Source organism: Heterocephalus glaber, unplaced genomic scaffold (genome assembly GCF_053883595.1).
Source record: "Heterocephalus glaber isolate CG9 unplaced genomic scaffold, H.glaber_assembly_v1.0 deba00000809, whole genome shotgun sequence".
NCBI classification, from domain to species: domain Eukaryota; kingdom Metazoa; phylum Chordata; class Mammalia; order Rodentia; family Bathyergidae; genus Heterocephalus; species Heterocephalus glaber.
Window position 1 is genome coordinate 88,247 of NW_028258163.1, and position 19,711 is coordinate 107,957.

The window sequence follows — 19,711 nt, forward strand, 5'->3', positions numbered from 1 at the left end:
AGGAGGGGAACCAGAGGGTCAAAGGAAAGGTCCCATGCCAGTCCTGGGGCTCTCATACATTTTAGATGAACCCAGCTAACCCTAAACCTACCCGAACCCTAAGTCATTCTCAGGTACCACTATTTCAGCCCTATCCATGACCGTTATGAAAAGAAGAACCCTAACCCTAACAATCATACCCACACTCCAAACGTCAGGTACATGAATTGGAACCCTAAACCTAAAACTAATCCTAACGCTAACCCTAAGCAGCAGGACCAAATTCCAATACCCAAGTACTTGACATTTGACATTATCCCTAACCCTCCCCATGAACTTACGCTAATACTAACTTTCCAACCCACACTGGAAGACAAAGGCATTTCAATTTCAATGCTATCTATCACCCTGAACCTAACCCTAACCCTAACCCTAACCCTAACCCTACCCGAACCCTAAGTCATTCTCAGGTACTGCTATTTCAGTACTATCCATGACCCTTACGAAAAGAAGAACCCTAACCCTAACAATCATACCCACACTCCAAACGTCAGGTACATGAATTGGAACCCTAAACCTCAACTTAATCCTAACCCTAACCCTAACCCTAAGCAGCAGGACCAAATTCCAATACCCAGGTACTTGAAATTAGACATTATCCCTAACCCTCCCCTGAACTTATGCTAATACTAACTTTCCAACCCACACTGGAAGACACAGGCATTTCAATTTCAATGCTATCTATCATCCTAACCCTAACCCTAACCCTAACCCCAACCCTAAACCCTAACAACCCTAACCCTAATCCTAACCCTAACCCTAACCCTAATTTAACAACAACAACAACAAAAAAAAACAAAAATGAGAAGACATTTACATAAGGCACAAACTCAGACTTCCACCCCACAAAAAGCAAATTCTGGGGGAAATGAGGTGGAAAAGTCTGAAAATCAACCATCTGGATATGCTGAACTGATAGCTCAGGAAGTAACAGAACAGGTGAATTAGGCTCTAGAAAAATTCAAAACAGAAATAATTTCCCAGACAACTACAGATATGGTGAGCAGAGTGAAAGACAGGATTAGAGGCTCTGGAACAGAAACAGATTAAAAAAAAAAAATAGATGAGATCAGAAACCTGCTGGAAGCCATGAATGCCCATCATAAGAAAGAAATGGAATCCATGAAACAGATTCAAATAGATATTCAGGAGATTAAAAACTCCATTGAAATCATGAAGAGCAGATTAAGGGAATCTGAAGATAGAATATCACATATAGTAGACAGGATTGTGGTTCAGGACCATGAAAACAGAGATTTCTTCAAAATAGTAAAGGACCATGGGAAATCAATCCAGCAGCTGCTAGATGATGCAAAGGTGAATAACAAAAGACTGATCGGAGTTCACGAAAAAAGAGGAGAAAGTACAATTAACGTAAATAAGACTGTTCACAGAAGTAATAGTAGAAATCTTCCTAGACAGAGGTGAAGAATTGGACATGCAGATAATTGAGGCATACAGAACTCCAACTAGCCATGGTGAAAAAAAATCTACACATATATGTATAATAGTCAAGATCCCAGAAACCCAACCGAAGAACAAAATCCTACAGGCAGTTAGAGAAAAGAAACAAATCACCTACAAAGGAAAGCCCATCAGAATCATGTCAGACTTCTCAACACAACCCCTCAAATCAAGGAGAGCCTGGAGTGAAGTATTCCAATCCCTAAAAAGAAATAACTTCGAACCTAGACTGTAGTATCTTGCAAAATTATCTTTCAAAATGGATGGGGAAATAAGATACTTCCATGACAAAGAGAAATTTAGAGAAATCTCATGACCTGAGAAATTTCATGAACACTAAACCAGCACTCCAAAAAATTCTAAGCAATATCCTTGAAAAAGACAATGAAGGTCACAACTCCATGAGGCCCAACAGAGGGAAGCCACCAGGAAAGATAAGAAACTAAAGGGACAGGGGGAAAAAATAAGAAATAAAAGAAACAACAACAGCAAAACATCATGACAAAGATGTGTCAATATCTATCAATTATAACTCAATGTTAATGGCCTCAATTCACCAATCAAAAGAAGTAGACTGACAGAATGGATTAAGCAGCAAAATCCAACAATATGCTGTATATAAGAAACACACCTAGCTCAAAAGGAAATTCATAGACTGAAAATAAAAGTACAGAAAACAGTTCTCCATGCAACAAGAAACTAGAAAAAGGCAGGGGTAGCAATCTTATTTGCAGACAAAGTAGATTTCAAACCAAAACTAATTAAGAGAGACAAAGAAGGACATTACATCCTTGTGAAGGGAACAACCCAACAGGAAGAGAAGACAATCATAAATATATACCCACCAAATATGCATGCCCCTAACTATACAAAAAAAAATTAATGGATATGAAAAAACAAATAAGTACAAATACAACTGTAGTGGGGGACTTCAATTCCCCACTATCACAAATAGACAGATCATCTAGACAAAAAATTAACAACAAAATTCTAGAACTGAACCAAGCTATTGAACAAATAGACTTAATTCATGTTTACAGAGTGTTCCACCCCACAAAATCAGAATACACATTCTTTTCAGCTGCACACAGGTCATTCTCCAAAATAGACCACATACTAGCTCATAGGACATGTCTAAGTAAATGTAAAAGAATTGAAGTTACCTCCAGTATATTATCAGACCATAGTGCAATAAAATTGGAGACCAATAACATAAGAAACTGCAAAACACCCACAAGACATGGAAATTGACTAACACCCTCCTGAACAACCAATGGGTCACAGAGGAAATTAAAGAAAAAATTAGACAGTTTCTACAAGTAAATGATAATGCCAGTACAACATACAGTACTCTATGGGACACAGTGAAAGGAGTTCTACGTGGGAAATTCATAACAGTGAATACCTATATTAGGAAAACAGAGAGAACTCAAATAAATAACTTAATGCAAAACCTCAAGCTCCTAGAAAAAGAAGAGCATAACAAACCCAAAGCTCATACAAGAAAGGAAATTATAAAGATCAGAGCAGAAATCAGTGCAATGGAGACTAAGAGAACAGTACAAAAAAAAATCAATGAATTATGAACACCAAACCAGCACTCCAAACAATTTTAAGCAATATCCTAGAAAAAGACAATGAAGGTCACAACTCCATGAGGCCCAGCAGAGAGAAGGCACCATGCAAGGTAAGACACTAAAGTGAAAGGGGGGAAAATAAGAAAAGAGCCAACAACAGTAAAACATCATGACAAGGATGAGTCAATATCTGTCAATTATAACTATCAATGTTAATGGCCTCAAGTGTGAGAAATTGAAAGTGTAAATAAGAATGAAAATGATTAAAATGAATAATTGATAGTTTGAAATAAGAAAAGGTCCAAAGGTTTGGGGATGGTGGAAGGGAAAGGGGAAAGGGAAGAAGGGAAAGAAAAAAATTGTGAGAAAAAAAATGGAATCAAACTCTGTGTAGATAGGGAAGGGTAGAGGGGGTGAAGGGTGCACAGGTAATGGGAGAAAAAATAAAAACTAAGATGCATCATGTTCTGGTACAAACACCCAATGATAAATGTAAATGTATTTTATACCTAAAATGTACCAATAAATATATATTTAAAAAAAAGAAAAACAATCAATGAATCAAAGAGTTGGTTTCTCAAAAGAATAAATAAAATTGATAAACCTTTAGCCAACCTTATCAAAAAAAGGAAAGAAAAGGCTCAAATCCATGCAATTAAGAATAAAAAAGGTGAAGTCACAACAGACCCAGCAGAAATCCAGAGGATCATCTATACCTATTTTGAGAACCTGTACTGCAATAAAATGGAAAACACAGAAGAAGTGGACAGATTCCTAGATACATATGAATTGCCAAAGTTAAATGAAGAAGACATAGAAATTCTGAACACCCCAATAACAATGAGTGAAATTGAAAATGTAATAAAATATTTACCAACAAAGAAAAGCCCAGGTCCTGATGGCTTCACTGTTGAACTCTACAAGACATTTAAAGAAGAACTATCACCATTACTCTTTAAACTCATCAAGGAAATTGAAAGGGAAGCAAGGCTTCCAAATTCATTCTTGGAACCAAGTGTTACTTCGATTTCAAAACCAGGGAAAGACCCAACCAAAAAAGAGAACTACAGGCCAATCTCCCTAATGAACATAAATGCAAAAATCTTCAACAAGATACTGGCAAACAGAATACAGAGGTTCATCAAACGATCATACACCCTGACCTAGTTGGATTTATCCCAGGGTTGCAAGGATGGTTCAACATTTGTAAATCAATAAATGTAATACACTATATTAACAGAGTCAAGGACAAAAACCATATGATCATTTCAATAGATGCAGAAAAGGAATTTGACAAAATCCAACACCCATTCATGATGAAAACCCTACAGAAAATTGGAATAGAAGGTCTTTATCTCAACCTGATTAAGGGGGTATCTATGAAAAACCAACAGCCAACATCATACTAAATGGTCAAAAATTGAAAACTTTCATACTAAAATAAGAAACAAGTCAAGGATGTCCACTATGACCACTCCTGTTCAATATAATTCTTGAAACATTAGCCACAGCAATTAGGCAAGAGAAAGAAATGAAAGGAATAAAGATAGGAAAGGAAGAAGTTAAACTGTCATTATTTACTGATTATATGATATTTTACAAAGATAATCCAAAAAACTCTGCCAAAAGACTTCTAGACCTAACTGTCAGGTTCAGTAGAGCAGCTGGATATAAGGTCAGCACTCAAAAAACAATAGCCTTCTTTTTTTTTTTAAATTAAATTTTTTTATTGGTACATTGTAGGTATACAACACAATTACATTTCTCATTGGGAATTGTACCTTTACATGCTGCATCTTGGTTCTTATTTTTTCCTCATTCCTAGCCCTCCCTTCACCCCCTCCACCCTTCCCTATTTACAAAGACTTTATTTCCATTTTTTCCATTTCTCAGCATTTTTCCTTTCCCTTCTTTCCTTTCCCCTGCCCCTCCCACTATCCCTACCCCTTTGGACCTTTTCTTCCTCTTTTACATTATCGATTATTCATTCTAATCACTGGTACATTTTAGGTATACAATATAATGACATTCATTGTTGGAAATTTGCACCTTTACATAGTCTCTCTTGGTTCTTATTTTTCACCCTTGTCCAGCCCTCCCTTCAACCCCTCCATTCCTCCCTATTTACAAAGATTTTGTTCCTATTTTTCCATTTTCTCATATTAATCCCATTCCCTTCTATCCTTTCCCCTAGCCCTCCCACTTCCTTCCCCTTTGCCCCTTTTCTTCCTATTTCACATTACCTATTATACATTTAGTCCTTATTTACATTTTCAGTTTCTCACACCAGAGAAACTATTCAGTATTTATACATGTGTGTCCTATTTATTTCACTTAAGAGTATCGCCTCAATATGCATCCACTTAGGTATAAATGTCTCTAATTTCTCATTTTTATGGCTGTGTAGTACTCCATTTTATTTTTAAAAACCACATTTTCTTTATCCAGTCTCCAGTTGATGGGCATTTGGGCTGTTTCCAAGTTTTAGCTAACAATAGCCTTCTTATCCACAAATAGCAGACTCACTGAGAGAGAAATTTGGGAAACAATTCCTTTTACAAAAGCATCCAAAAAAGAGAAATATCTAGGAATCAACCTAACAAAGGAAGCAAAAGACCTCTACACTGAAAACTACAGCACTCTGAAAAAGGAGATTGAGAAGGATATAAGAAAATGGAAAGACATCCCTTGTTCCTGGGTAGGAAGAACCAATATAGTGAAAATGGCCATACTTCCAAAACTGGTATATAGATTTAATGTAATGCCAATTGAAATTCCAACAATATACTTCACAGAACTAGAGAAAACAATCCAAAAGTAACCAGAAGAGATCTAAAATAGCAAAAGCAATCCTAGGCAATAGAGACATGGCTGGGGGTATCACAATCCCCAACTTGAAACTATACTACAAAGCTACTGTGATAAAAACAGCATGGTACTGGCAAAGAAACAGACCCAAGGATCAGTGGAATAGATTAGAAGATGCAGAAACAACTCCAGACATACTCAGCCACTTCATCTTTGACAAAGGAGCCAACAACCCTCATTGGAGGAAAGATAGCCTATTTAATAAATAGTGTTGGAAAAACTGGATTTCAACCTGCCAAAGATTAAAACTAGACCCATACCTATCACCATGCACTACAATAAGATCAAAGTGGATTAAAGATCAGTATTAAGACAGAAACACTAAACTTGCTGGCAGATAAGTTATGTAGAACTCTTGAAGACATTGGCACAGGAAAAGAGTTTATGAACAAAACCTCAGTAGCACGGGAACTAGCAGAAAGAATCAACAACTGGGATCTCATCTTATTAAAAAGCTTCTGCACTACAAGAGAAACCACCAACAGAGCTAAGAGACAACCTACAATGTGGGAAAAAAAATTTACTGGCTATTTCTCAGACAAAGGTCTACTATCTAGTATATACAAAGAATTGAAAAAAATCAGACCCTCCAAATTCAAAGACCCAATTCAAAAATGGGCATCTGAAATGAACAGACATTTCTCAAAGAAGTAAAAGCAGCAAACAAACATATGAAAAAATGTTCAACATCACTGGTCATTGGAGAGATGCAGATGAAAACAACACTGAGATTCCACCTCACCCCACAAAGAATGGCTGCTGTCAAGAAATCAACCAATAACAAATGCTGATGGGAGTGTGGGGAGAAAAGAACCTTTCTCCATTGTTGGTGGGAGTGCAGACTGTTGCAACCACTGTGGAAATCAGTATGGAGGTACCTCAAAGAACTAGGGCTAGAGGTCCCATTTGACCCAGCTATTCCCCTGCTGGGTATCTTCCCAAAAGAATTAAAAGAATCATACCACAGTGATATATGTGCACCCATGTTCATAGCAGCACAGTTTGTAATAGCTAAAGCTTGGAAGCAGCCCAAGTGCCCATCAACTGGAAACTGGATAAGGAAAATGTGGATTTTTTATAAAATAGAGTACTAGTCAGCCATAAAGAATGAAAAACTAGAGTCATTTATAGCTAAATGGATGCATATCGAGGCCATACTCTTAAGTGAAATAAATAGGACACTCATGTAAATACTGAATAGTTTCACTAGTGTGAGAAACTGATAGTGTAAATAAGGGTTAAAATGATTAAAATGAATAATTGATAATTTGAAATAAGAAAAGGTCCAAAAATGTAGGGGTGGTGGGAGGGGAAAGGGAAAGGAAAGAAGGGAAAGGAAAAATTATGAGAAAAGAAAAAATGGAAACAAAATCTATGTAAATAGGGAAGGGTGGAGGGGGTGAAGGGCGCATAGGTAATGGGGAAAAAAATAAGAACCAAGATATATCATGTACAGGTACAAGCACCCAATGATAAATGTAAACATATTGTATACCTAAAATGTACCAATAAAAGAATTTTTTAAAAAATAAAAGAACATGTAGCCAGGTAGGATGCTCTCTGCAAATAAACTGAATTAGAAGGTATATTGATTCATTAAATTAAAAAGTCTGAGTAATACAGGGTAAGATTCAGTTTTGGTTAATTCACTGGAAATATCATGAGATTATGAACTCAGGTTTTTATCCAGCAATTTTACTTCTGGGTATTTACTGAAAAGATTTGAAATAGTTTGTCAAAGAGCTATCTGCATGCCTATGCTCAGTGCAGCACTGTTCACAGTAGTCAACTTATGATATCAATCTAAGTATTTACCAACAGATGAGTGGGTAAAGAAAATGTGATATGTATTTTCCACCACCAGCATCAAAAACAAGAAAGAAAAAATTTGTAGTACACACACACAAGAATACTATTCAGTCTTTTGAAAAAAGAAGGAAATTCATTCCACATGAATGAAACTGGAGAATATTATGCTATGAGAAATATTCCAAACACAACAAAACAACACTGTATGTTCTCACTTACATGTGAAATCTAAAACAATTGAACTCATAGTTTCACAGAGTAGAAGGATGGTTGTAGAAGCTGAAGAGGGGTGGGAGGAATGGGAAGAAGATAGGCAAGACAGGTAGGCATGGTAGTGCATGTCTATATCCCAGCTGTACTACAGAGGTTGATGGAGGAAAATTGCTAGTTCAAGGCCAGCCTGAGTCTCTCAAAATGAGGTGGCATTTGAATTGAACCTTGCAGAATGTGAAGAGAAGAGGACTAACTCTGAGGCATGAAATAGCATACATGTAGAAATATCTAGTAATAAGCTACAGCTGCCCACAATATATAAGGAAGGGCTTGACTGAGTAGTAGAGAATAGATTTGCCCTGAAAGGGATCACAAGACATGGAATGGGTTCTTGTCTCAAAATTTAAAAAAAGGCTGGGAGTGTAGCTCAGTGATAGAGTACCCCTGATTTCAGTGCCTAACAAACACACACACACACACACACACACACACACACACACACACAAAATAAGTAGTTGAAGTGATGAATATGTTAGCTTAATTAAATGAAGACTACCCTTCCTCCTGTCTTAAGATGGGTCAGTAGCTATTGATGCTACATTCCACCTTTTTTTTTTTTTGGTACCAGGGATTGAACTCAGGACCTTGTCCTTGCCAGGCAGGTACGGTGCCACTGAGCTACATCCCCAGCTCTACATTCTACCTTTTAAAACTTAGCAAGATCAATGACATTCCTTTCCAGAATCTTCCAACAAATTTTTCTTGTGACTTTTCTGACTTTGGTCAGAATTGGGACATATGCCCCCCAACCTTTATTTTTCAGTAACAGGGATAGAACCAAGGCCTTGCATATGCTACTGATCTACACCCCTGGCACTTTTTATTTTTTATTTTGAGACAAGGTCTCACCAAATTGCCCTGGTTGACCTTAAACTTGTGCTCTTCCTGCCTCAGCCACCCAAATATAGTACAGTAGCTGGGATTACAAATGTGTACCACTGTGTCCAGTGGATATTTAGATTTTTCATTTCATTTTATGAAATTGTTTTTAAACATCAAATTCAGATAAAAAAGATTAATGTAGGCAAGAGCTTTCATCAATAGCAACCTTTTTGTTTTTATTAAAATAAATGGTGTGGTCTAGCACTCCAAAAATTCTAAACAAGACCCTAGAGAAAGACAATGAAGGTCACAACTCCATGAGGCCCAACAGAGCAAATCCACCAGGCAAGGCAAGAAATTAAAGGGAGAGGGGGGAAAATAAAAAATAAAAGAGCCAACAACAGGAAAATACATGACAAGGATAAGTCAATACATATCAGTTATAACCATCAATGTTAATGGCCTCAATTCACCAATCAAAAGAAATAAACTGACAGAATGGATTAAGAAACAAAATCCAACAATATGCTGCATACAAGAAAAGCATCTGGTTCAAAAAGAAATTCATAGGGCCAGGGATTTAGCTCAGGGGTTTCATCGCCTGTTACGCAAGCGCAAGGACCAGAGTTCGATCCCCAGTACCAAAAAAAAAAGAAAAAAATTCATAAACCGAAAGTAAACAGATGGAAAACAGTTCTGCATGCAAGAGGAACCTGGAAAAAAGCAGGGTTAGCTATCTTATTTGCAGACAAAGTAAATTTCAAAACAAAACTAAATAAGAGAGACAAAAAAAGGTCACTAAATCCTTGTAAAGGGAACAACCCAAGAGGAAGAGATGAAATCATAAATATATATGCACCAAATACAAATGCCCCCAATTATACAAAATATTAATAGACATGAAAAACCAAATAAACACTAATACAGTTGTAGTGGGGGACCTCAATACCCCACTGTCACAAATAGACAGAGCATCTAGTCAAAAAATCAACAACAAAATACTAGAACTGAACCCAACTTTTGAACAATTGGACTTAATAGATGTCTACAGGGTGTTCCACCTCACAAAATCAGAATATACATTCTTTTCAGCTGCACATGGGTCATTCTCTAAAATAGACCACATGCTAGAGCATAAAACATGTTTAAGTAAAAGCACAGGAGTTGAAGCTCTCCCCTGTATATTATCAGACCATAGTGCAATTAAATTTGAGATCAATAGCATAAGAAATCACAAGAACCCCACAAACACATAGAAATTGAATAACACTCTCCTGAACAACCAGTGGGTCACAGAGGAAATTAAAGGAGAAATTAAAGTTTCTATAATTAAATGATAATGTCAACACAACATACAGAAATCTATGGGACACAATGAAAGCATACTACAAGGGAAATTCATAGCAGTGAATGCCCATACTAGGAAAACAGAGCAAGCTCAAATAAACAACCAAATGCTGAACCTTAACCTCCTAGAAATAGAAGAGCAGGGCAAACCCAAACCTCATACAGGGGAGGAAATTATAAAGATCAGAGCAGAAATTAATGCAATGGAGACTGTGAGCGATACAAAAAAATCAATGAATTGAAGAGTTGGTTTTTTGAAAGAGCAAATAAAATCAATAAACCCTTAGCCAAACTTATCAAAAAAAAAAGGAAAGAAAAGACTCAAATCTATGCAATTAGGAATGAAAAAGCTGAAGTCACAACAGATTCAGCAGAAATCCAGAGGATCATCAATACCTACTTTGAGAACCTGTACTCTAATAAAATGGAAAACACAGAAGAAATGGACAGACTCTTAGATACATATGAATTACCAAAGTTGAATGAAGAAGATATAAAAATTCCACAAAAAAAAATTCTAAACACCACAATAACAATCAGTGAAACTCAAAACATAATTAAAAATTTACCAACAAAGATAAGCCCAGGTCCTGATGGCTTCACTGCTGAATTCTACAAGACATTTAGAGAACTACTGCCACTACTCTTTAAACTCTTCAATGAAATTGAAAGGGAAGCAATATTTCCATATTCACTCCTGGAAGCAAGTGTTACTTTGATTCCAAAACCAGGGAAAGACCCAACCAAAAAAGAGAACTACAGGCCAATCTCCCTAATGAACATAGATGCAAAAATCCTCAACAAGATACTGGCAAGCAGAATATAGAGGGTCATTAAGAAGATCATACACCATGACCAAGTTGGATTTATCCCAGGGATGCAAGGATGGTTCAACATACATAAAACAATAAATGTAATACAGTATATTAACAGAGCCAAAAACAAAAACATATGATCATCTCAATAGATGCAGAAAAGGCATTCAACAAAATCCAACACCCATTCATGATGAAAACCCTACAGAAATTTGGAATAGAAGGTTTTTATCTTGACCTGATTAAGGCTATCTGTGAAAAACCAATGGTCAAAAATTGAAACCCTTCATGCTCAAATCAGGAAAAGACAAGGATGTCCACTATCACCACTCCTGCTCAATATAGTTCTTGAAACATTAGCCACAGCAATTAGGCAAGAGAAAGAAATAAAAGGAATAAAGATAGGACAGGAAGAAGTTAAACAGTCATTATTTGCTGACGATGTGGTACTCTACATAGAAGACCCAAAAATCTCTGCCAAAAGACTTCTAGAATTAATTGACAGATTCAGTAGAGTAACTGGATACAAGGTCAACACTCAAAAATCAATAGCCTTCTTGTACACAAATAACAGACTCACTGAGAAAGAAATTAGAGAAACAATTCCTTTCACAATAGCACCCAAAAAAATGAAATACCTAGGGATCAATCTAATGAAGGCAGCAAAAGACCTCTGCATTGAAAACTACAGTGCTCTGAAAAAGGAGATCGAAGAGGATACAAGAAAATGGAAAGACATCCCTTGCTCCTGGGTAGGAAGAACCAATATAGTGAAAATGGCCATAATTCCAAAACTGGTATATAGATTCAATGCAATCTCGATTGAAATCCCAACAGTATATTTCACAGAAGTAGAGAAAACAATACAAAAATTCATTTGGAATCAGAAGAGATCTAGAATAGCAAAAGCAATTCTAGGCAATAGAGACATGGCTGGGGTATCACAATCCCCAACTTGAAACTATACTACAAAGCCACTGTGATAAAAACAGCCTGGTACTGGCAAAGAAACAGACCTGAAGATCAGTGGAATAGACTAGAAGATGCAGACACAACTCCAGACATACTCAGCCTCCTCATTTTTGACAAAGGAGTCAACCATCCTCACTGGAGGAAAGAAAGCCTCTTTAATAAATGGTGCTGGGAAATCTGGATTTCAACCTGCCAAAGATTAAAACTAGACCCCTATCTTTAACCATGCACTAAACTAAAATAGAAGTGGATTAAAGATCTAAGTATTAAAACAAAAACACTACTTACTCGAAGATAAGTCAGGTAGAACTCTCAAAGACATTGGCATAGAAAAAGAGTTTATGAACAAAACATCAGTAGCACAGGAACTAGCACAAAGAATCAACAACTGGGATCTTATCTTATTAAAAATCTTCTGCAATGCAAAAGAAACCACCAACAGAGCTAAGAGACAACCTACAATGTGGGAAAAATTTTTACCAGCGGTTCTCAGACAAAGGTCTACTATTCAGAATATACAAAGAACTTAAAAACTCAGACACCCCAAATATAAAGACCCTATTCAAAAATGGGCATCTGATATGGACAGACATTTCTCAGACAAAGAAGTAAAAGCAGTAAATAAACATATGAAAAAATGTTCAACATCACTGGTCATTCAAGAGATGCAGATGAAAACAGCGCTGAGATTCCACCTCACCCCAGAAAGAATGGCTGCTATCAAGAAATCAACTAATAACAAATTCTGGTGAGGAGAAAGGAACCCTTCTCCATTGTTGGTGGGAGTGCAGACTGGTGCAACCACTGTGGAAATCAATACGGAGATACCTCAAAAAACAAAGATTAGAGGTCCCATTTGACCCAGCTATTCTTCTGCTGGGCATCTTCCCAAAAGAATTAAAAGAATCATACCACAGTGATATATGTGCACCCATGTTTATAGTGGCACAGTTTGTAATACCTAAAACTTGGAAATAGCCCGAGTGCCCATCAACTGGATACTGGATAAAGAAGATATGGTTTTTTAATAAAATGAAGTAGTACTCAGCCATAAAGAATGAGAAACTAGAGACATTTATAGCTAACTGGATGTACATCGAGGCCATACTTTTTTTTTTTTTTGGTACTGGGGATTGAACTCATGACCTTGAGCTTTCAAGGCAGGTGCAGTGCCACTGAGCTAAATTCCCAGCCCAGAGGCCATACTCTTAAGTGAAATAAATACTACACACATGTGTAAATACTGAACAGTTTCTCTGGTGTGAAAAATCTAAAAGTGTAAATAAGGATCAAAATGTATGATTGATGATGTGAAATGGGAAGAAAAGGTGTATAGCAGCAGGGGAAGTGGGAGGGGTAGGGGAATAGAAAGAAGGGCAAAGAAAAAATATGAGAAAAGGAAAAAATGGAAACAAAATCTTTGTAAATAGGGAAGGGTGGAGGGGGTGAAGGGAGGGCAAAATAAGAACCAAGATACATCATGTAAAGGTACAAGACCCCAATGATGAATGTAACTGTATTGTATACCTAAAATGTACCTATGAACTTAATGGAAAAAAATAAATGGTATGGTAACATTTATCTTTTAGTCAATACAAGACAGCTAACGTGGTATTAAAACAAATTATTTGGAGACATTATAGATTTTATCTTGGATCAAAATCTGAGACAGCTCTGTTTCTCAAAATACCAACTCTATAAGCTTAGCTTCCACAATATCAATCAATCATTCTGAGCTTCTACTGTCGTATGTACAGTACTTAGTTCACTTTGTTTTTTTGTAGGTTTTTTTACCATACAAACAATTTTAATTGTGTAGTTACAGTCAATAACCACTCCTATGCAGAACATTTCTGCATAAAGAAAATTGTGATACACATAAAAACAGCCAGCTGTAACAAAATAGCTGGTGTTTTTATAGCCATAAACTCATAAAAAAGAAATACACCTTTATACAGAAATTTTATACAGATGTAGCTTTAAAATTGATTGTAAACCAAAGGAAGACACATTGCAAACATCAATTATTTTCACATTAATTGCATAATTTTCTAAGGTGATCTATTTGTTTATTTACCTAAGCTTATTTGCATGATAGTAAAAATTGCATACAACAATAAGAGTGAAGCTTATAGTATGAATTGCTCGGATAACATAGAGCACTTTTTATAGGCAACTGTGTAAAGCACATTTTCTCTATTTAAAACTTTTAAGACACTTTGTTTTACTGCCCATCAAAATACATTTATAAATAGAAAAGAATCAGTACGGTAACAAGAGATGCAATATTGGATTTAATGGAAACTTCCAAAAAATTAATTACAACATGACGCTGCAGGATCTACAAATAAATAATGACTAAATTGTGTTTCACATTTTCTTTTCCTTTTTTAAAAAAAAAATCATGTAACAATGAGAATGAAAAAAAATTACAGTGAACTTTTATTCCCAAAATAAAAACGAATTTGAATTACAGCAGTGCCATATAATACAAGGCATTTGTTGGCATATGTCATTTTTAAACTGCATTCCACAGTCTATAGTTCTTTTGTAACATACAATAGAGTAACAAACTCCTTTTTCTTTTTTAAAATAAGGGGCGAGTTTTCAAAGATCAGTGTGAAGTGTTACAGAAATAACTGAAGAGGAAATCATAATCACAGAAGTTATGTTTGTCTGAGGCTCCAGAATAATAATAATTTTTTAAAAAATCTCTGGTATCATGCTTATGGGGTACACACCGTGGTCTACCCCTTGAACACAAACTTTAATACCAAACAATCCTCAATGCTTCACCTGGGACTGCCAAGCAGTTTATAAAACAGAGTAAAACATTTAGTGCAGTCTGTACTACGCTTTCCCAACCGTCCTGTTTGTGCAAGTTTCTGAAGATTCATTGGCCAAACAATGAACAACAAAGGTTTTCTGAGCAAATACAAGGTGGACTTTCATTTTGTTAGTAAATTACCAGTGGCACTGTTGAATGAAAATAATACTTTTATCTCAGTCTTTCAAATCAGCATTAATGTCTGTGTTTCCTTCCACTGATAGCTCTTCTTCTAGTTTCACTGAAAAAAGGGTGTTAGCATTTTTATCTTGGACACTCTCTTCTAAATCCTTAAGTAACTCCTCTTCTTTATATTCTCCCATATCCACTTCCAGCCCCGAGTTGTCCTTCAGTTTGCCGTGGTGCTTAAGATAGTACCGCTGGTTCTGGAAGAACTTGATGATGGTGTACTTGGGGAGGTCGAGCTGGGCTGACGAAGTCTGGATGGCTTCCTCGTCTGGGTACAGGCCCACATCCTGTATGAAGCTCTGGAGGATGCCCAGGGCTTCCACTGAAATTTTGGTTCTTGGCCGGGTCTTCTGCCGGTTCTCCTCATCGGACTCGGCGGGTGAGGCCCCGGTGGGCTGCCGTGGGGGGAGCCAAGGGCCTGCCTGCGCCCGGGGTGGGGCTGCGGCTGCGGCTGCGGCTGCGGCTGCGGGGGGGGGGGGGGGCGCTGGCGGCTGCTGTTGCTGCTTGCTGCTTTTGCTGCTGCTGAAAAGAAGCAAGCAATCAGAACTCTGCTCTCCTGGCATCCCACACAAAGCCGCCTGAATCTGCTCTGCTGGAACATGGATGATGTGGGGCGGCCTGTCGCCATGGTGATGTACAGCATTGCTTTCCTGTTCATAAATGGCATCGCGCTCTGGCTGAGGAAGACTGAGGAACCTCCGGACCATGGACAGGTTCTCCCACAGGGTCCTGTTTTCCGGAGAAGGATCTTCTTTCCAGCGTAACAATTCACACAACCATCCCTGGCTTTTGGTTGCGGCAACCTTTGCAAACAGTGCTTCGGACACTTTAGCACGCTTCATTTCCTGCTAAATCCCATCATAAATGGAAGCATTAATGTTCATGGCATTGTTCTCTGGTTTCCCATTCCTCTCAGAGGCAATCGTAGCTGTTTTCACCTGGGGAGGACGGCTGGGTGGTGTGCTTATCAGGGGGGCAGGACCCATAGCCGAGGCTGCGTTCAAGCTCCTTTCCCTTTCATCCTGGTATATTCGGTCTCTTTCGGCTTCTGGTAATTGCAAGAAATTCTGCATAGCCCGAAGATTTACCAGCAAAAACTGGGATGCAGTCTTGGGATCCTCTTCCTTCGGAGGATTTTGGAAAGCAAGCCCTGAGTTCTGTTAAAAGCCACACGTGCAAATACTGCCTGGGAGATTCCTGCTCGTTTTAGCTCATCACGTACCCACTGGTAGATCTCGAAAGACACCTCTGTGTTGGTTGAAAGCTGCCGCTCCAAAGGCTTATTCATAGATCTACTGACAGGGGGAGGATGGTTCAAGTATTGTTGGTTTAAGGACTGCTGGGCTAAGAGTCTGTTCACTGCATACTGCTGGTTCAGCAGCTGAGCCATCACTAGCTGCTGGTTGACCAACTGAGGACTGATAGGCGTGGATACAAGGCCAGGATGCAGGTTCGGAAGAGGGGTCCAGACAGAGGGCTGGCTGCTGTGGGAGAGCTGCGCGGAGGAGGGAGGCTGCTCAGCTGTGTTCCCGGGGACGGCTGCTGACATGGTTGGCACCTTGCTGGGATAGTTCAGAGAGACTATCCATTTCAACCCTCATATCTTTTGTCTTCTTGAAATGTTTGTACCACCTTCCAAATTCTTGACATTTTGCTGCTGAGACATTTGCATAGTAAGTGCTGTTCACAATGGAAGAAATCATACTCTGTGAAAGGGGTCACTCCTTGGCCAACGAACTCTGATTCATATCTTTGAGTAAGTCCTTCAGAGCATTCCTTACTGTGGTGTGCGACCATTGTTCAGGAGGCAAGTCTTCTAGTTTGGGGCAACTGTGTAACTGAATTTTCAAGGTGAACACAATGTACACATCTTGAAGCATATCTGCTACCATAGCATCAGGGGCATCTGTCACATAAGACAGCGGAACTATATTCCACTTTCCAAACTGGATTAGCCCTTTGGCCTGGGCAGCACAGCTATGCGAATAACCTAGAGACAGCAATGCCATTTCTGTCAGCTGGTTGAAAAGCATACCCTTTCTCATCAACACAAATTCCACATGCTCCTCCTTGCAATCATATTCAATGGCGTTTTCATAATGTTCCACCACGCAGAAAACTGGTAACATGGGTCCTTTCCTAAGGTTGGTTTTCATCAGATGGCCCGAGTGTTTTAAAGGCACTCCCTGCATTTTTGGACCTGTACTCCCAAGCCTTCCTCTTCCTAGCGGGCTCCCGTTCTGCTCCAGTCGGGCAATCTTTGGATCACTCACATTGTTAGACATTTCTGAATGTTCTTTCCCCTGAGTTGTCTCATTCAAATGATCCATACTCAGTCACTCTCTAAAGATCACCTAAGTCAGTTTGTATGCGCATGGCTTTCTGTAAACATTTTTTTCTTGTTTTAAGTACAGACTACTTCATCCACTTCAAAACTTGACAACATATAAATAACAAAAACAAAGGAGATTTCCTTTGCAGCCCGGGGTTCTTGAAGTGAAGTTCAAGACTGATGTTTTCTATATCCCTTCTTTTTAATTAAAAAAAAAAAAAAAAACAAGCAGCACACCTGAAGGCGACTTCCCCTGAAATTGTATTATTTTCTCTTCCCCTACTCCCGCTCCCCTAAGCAGGGGAAGGGCAGAAATAAAGGTCTACCGGAGTAGCCATGGGAGAGGGGTTTAAAAAAAATCACAATTCAGAAAACAACATATATATGGTTTGTAAAATGTCTAACCTCAGAGAACAGGGTTTTCGATGGGCAGGAGGGGAGAGTGGGAGGTAGGGAGAAGGGAGAAGATAAAATTGATCTGACAAGTGATTCGTGTCGGGGGGGGGATCGCAAAAACAAAGCAAAACCCATTAGGAGCTGTACACTGTGGTGGTGCTGGGGAGGCGAGGTGGTGGCTGAAGGTTCTCTTAAAAAGAAAAAATAAATAAATAAATCACGACGGACAAGGTCTCCAGAAAAAGAGAGCGAGAGAGCGCGAGAGAAAAGGGGTTCTCTCTTTCTCCCTCCCGCTCGCTCGGGTTCTTCGGAGCGAGCACGGAAAGTCTACTTCTGGCTGTCACTTGGCGATATTATTCTCCGGGAACCCAACGCGGCGAAGGGCAGGCCACCTCGCCACCCTCCTTCCCTCCCAGGCGCCCCCACCCCGCCCCACAACTGCGACTAAGATTAACAAACCTTAAACTTTTCCCACAGCCCCGCACCCCCAACGAGGGCATCTACCAGGGGACAGGAGAGTGAGGGACACGGGGTGGCCGGAAAAGCCCCGGAAAGAAACTAAAATGCCACTTTTGATCCCGCCCTCGCTGACAACAGCCCGGAGGACCCTGTCCCTGCCGGGACGCGGGGCTGCGCGCGTCTCGGGCGCCCGGGGAGGGAGAGCAGGGGGTGGGGGCGGAAGATGGGGCGCCCACGGCGCCCTCCCCCCAAAAGTCACCCAGCTTCCTCTCAGCCCGAGTCCGAGGTAAACAACGAGCACCACAATGGCACTAGGACAGGGGCTGAAAGGAGCCCTGAAACCCCACCAGACTGCCCAGGAGTTTCCCGAGAGGAGAGGGGAGGCGGACAGCGTCCTCTGGAGCGGCCCGGCCCCACGCGCGGCCCCGGGCGGGCGGGAGGCGGCTGTTGCTGCTGTTGTTGTGACGAGGCGGTCGCTGCCGGGTGGCACAGGGAGAGGTGTGTGCGCGCGCTCGTGTGTGCGTGCGTGTGAGCGCGAGTCCCAGAGGGCGGGCGCGCGGGCCGCCTCGCTCCTTGCTCTGGCCGCCGTCGCTGCCCCCATTAAACGCGGAGTTGACTCACCCCGGCCGCTGTCGCCGCCGCCGCCGCCACGCCCCGCTCGGCTCCGCGCGTCCACACGGGCTGCAGCCCCATCCGCCGCTGCGCCTGCTCCTGCTGCTCCCGCCGCCGCCGCTGTGGCTGCCTCTTCTTCCTTCTCCTCATTTTAATACAAAATCACCCCGCTCGCAGCCCCAGCCCGAGCACGCAGCCTCCTCCCGGCCGCCCGCCCGCCGCCGCCGCCGCCGCCGCCGCCGCCTGGAGCTTCCCCAGCGGGGCCGGCTGCTGCGCCGCGTCCGGGAAGCAGGAGCGAGCGGCGGCAGGGGGGGGAGGAGAAGGAGGAGGAGGAAGGGGCGCGAGCGGCGGGGACGGCGGCGGCGGCGGCGGCGGCGGCGGGGGGCAGGGTCTTAGCTCACTTTGGTACTGAATAGACAGAATTATAGCTCTATTTCTCTTTGAACCTTGTGAAATAATTACACATAATAGCCGGAGTCAGTGTATACTAAAGATTATATAAAGTTATGGAAGAAGATAGCTAAAGTTTACAACAGTCTAAGACGTTCTCATGATGGTTATTGTAGTTACTTTTCTCCCACTGCTGAGACGAAATACTCGCCACAAAGAGTTAAAGGGGAAGGTTTTTTTCGCTCACAGTTTGTAGAGGTTTCAGTCCATAATCAGCTGGCTCCAAAGCGTGGCACGTGGCAGAGGGGCATCGCAGAAGAGAAACAGTTCATGGAGCCCACATGGTAGCCAAAGCCACAAGGGAACTTTACCAGCGTCTTCCTGTCCCTTTTATCTTATCCAAACTACTGGGATTAGGGCGGTGCCAAACCAGTCAGTGTACTGGTTTAATAATCACTCACCCTTAATCCCAGCATCACACATTCTAGATCAAGCCACTTCTGAAAAAGCCACCTGTAAC

At 40.3% G+C, this 19,711-nt stretch overlaps 1 pseudogene across 1 annotated transcript; it reads right to left on the bottom strand.

Moving 5' to 3' along the window:
• Nucleotides 1-1,197: 1,197 nt before the first annotated feature.
• On the bottom strand, nucleotides 1,198-19,036 carry LOC147828989 (DNA-binding protein SATB1 pseudogene; annotated as a pseudogene). Its single transcript, XR_015449769.1, has one exon. The product of XR_015449769.1 is annotated as a DNA-binding protein SATB1 pseudogene (transcript).
• Nucleotides 19,037-19,711: the final 675 nt, after the last annotated feature.